Source organism: Mandrillus leucophaeus, unplaced genomic scaffold (assembly GCF_000951045.1).
Source record: "Mandrillus leucophaeus isolate KB7577 unplaced genomic scaffold, Mleu.le_1.0 Scaffold119, whole genome shotgun sequence".
In the NCBI taxonomy this organism is placed as follows: domain Eukaryota; kingdom Metazoa; phylum Chordata; class Mammalia; order Primates; family Cercopithecidae; genus Mandrillus; species Mandrillus leucophaeus.
Window position 1 is genome coordinate 4369065 of NW_012100209.1, and position 2471 is coordinate 4371535.

Genomic DNA, 2471 nt, shown 5'->3' on the forward strand with positions numbered 1-2471 from the left:
CTATCTTTAGTTTCTATAGGAAAGCAAACATTTTGTGGCTCTAATTTCCTTCACTATTGTTTTAAGCTACGTTCTTGTTTATCAAGTTGCTCATTTACTACTCAAGGCTAGCTAGGTCCTTGGAATTTTCCTTGAAGGAACTCAAGATTTTCCTTTATTACCATGCTTGTGGGGGCTTGGAAGGCCACTAAAAAGGGTCGTTGCTCCACTTCAGGTTCACTGATGATTTAAGTTGTAAACCAAAAATAAAATTTTAAGCCTCCCAACTAACTTTATGGACCTCCCTTTCAGCTAAGGGGATTCCAAAGAACATGAAAAACTATTAATACTTTAGGCCAAGATGGGAAGAGAGGGGAGTCAAACATACTTCATTATGCCCTTTCCTTTTGGAGTTTAGACAGAATTGAACAGTGTTAGCATTAAAAATAGAGATCCTAAGACTGACAGAGCTGACTCTTTGTAGCAATGTGTTACCAACTCAAACCTGATTGTGGTATAACATCATATGACAGATAAGAGGCCCTAAAAGAATTAAAAGTATTTTACTCCAAAACGTATTTTTTTTTTTTTTTTTTTTTTTTTTGCTCTGTCACCCAGGCTGGAGTGCAGTGGCACGATCTTGGCTCACTCTAACCTCTGCCTCCCAGATTTAAGCAATTCTCATGCCTCAGTTTCCCAAGTAGCTGGAATTACAGGTGCATCCCACCACACGTGGCTAACTTTTGTATTTTTAGTAGAGATGGGGTTTCACCATGTTGGCTGGGCTGGTCTCAAACTCCTGATGACCTCAAGTGATCTGCCCACCTTAGCCTCCCAAAGTGCTGGGATTACAGGTATGAGCCACCACACCTAGCCCCAAAATACGTTTCTTTGACATATTTTGGAATAGTCCTGCAAGTCTGCCTCATGTGGGGAAAACATACATTCTATAGAAAATCCCCTTTCCTTTCCAGGTATTTTCCTGATCTACAAGAGATTTAACTAGGAGTCTGAAAACCTTTAAGTCCCAATTAGAGACATTTACACCTATTCTCTCTGAAGCCCAGTACCTGGAAGCATTATCTACATAACAAGAACCTTGGCTTCTATAACCTCCTTTATCTTAACCACAAGCATTTCTTTCTGCTGACTTCAACTCTATAGCAAAGCTTAACTCTCTCAGCCAACTGTCAATCAAGAAACCTTCAAATCCACCCATCACCTCAAAGCCACCCCCATCCCTTGGAGATGTCCTGCCTCTATGGGCTGAACCAATGTATTCCTTACATATATTAATTTATGTTTTTGCCTATAACTTCTGTCTCCCTAAAATGTATAAAATCAAACTGTAACTCAGTCACCTTGGGCACATATTCTTAGGACCTGAGGCAGTGTTATGACTCAGAATAAGCCTCATCAAATATTTTACAGAGTTTCACCTTCTCTGTCAACAAAGCAAAAGGCAACTGGAAGGTGATTAGTAGTTTCACTGGAGATATAAGGTAAACTGTAGGTCTGCTAGTTTGTTGGAGAGAACCACAGGAAGAGGCAGCTGTGGAGAGACCACCAGGGGTCAGAATAAATCTCAATAATTGACGACAGGAACTATTCCTTCAAAGGAGCCTCGTTAGATTGATTTGGTCTGTGGAACTATTTATGCCCTCAAGGCATTACTGAAAATAACAGAACACTAACTAGAAGTTACTAGAGCTTGATAGTTAAGTTGTTGTCAGGGAAAGACATAATCAAAAGTGACCTAACCACAAAAACTGTCATCTAAAAGTGATTCTGAGAGTACCACAAAGGCTTGATGAGCATCAGAGGCTTCACACTGGGGCTTGGGGGTTGTGGGGATGGATATAAATTCTGTTAAAACAATTCTGCTGGTCACTAAGCAAATAGCAATAACAAGTATGGGCAGGGGGTGAGAACAGTACTACAGTTTATTATCTAAAATGTTGAGTTTTCAACAAAAAAATTATGAGACATGCAAAGACACAGAAAAGCATGACCCTTATAGCAGGAGAAAAAAAATTAGGCAACAGAAACTGCCTGTGAGAGTAACTAGATGTGAGATTTCAATAGTACCTATTATAAATATGTTCAAACAACTAAGGGAAATCATTGTTTAAAAAGTAACATGAGATGACCATGTCACATCAGAGGTTACAAATAAAGAAATAGAAACAGGTCAAGTGCAGTGGCCCATGACTGTAATCTCCCAGCACTTGGGGAGGCTAAGGCAGGAGGATTGCCTGAGCCCAGTAGTTTAAAACCAGCCTGGGCAACAAAGTGAGACCCCATCTCTACAAAAATTTTAAAAATTAGAGAGAAATGGTGGCATGCATCTGTAGTCCCAGCTACTCAGGAGGCTGAGGCAGGAGGATCACTTGAGCCAGGGAGGTCAAGGCTGCAGTGAGCTATGATCTCACCACTACATTCTAGCCTGGGTGACAGAGCAAGACCTTGTCTCAAGAGAAAAAAAAAATAGA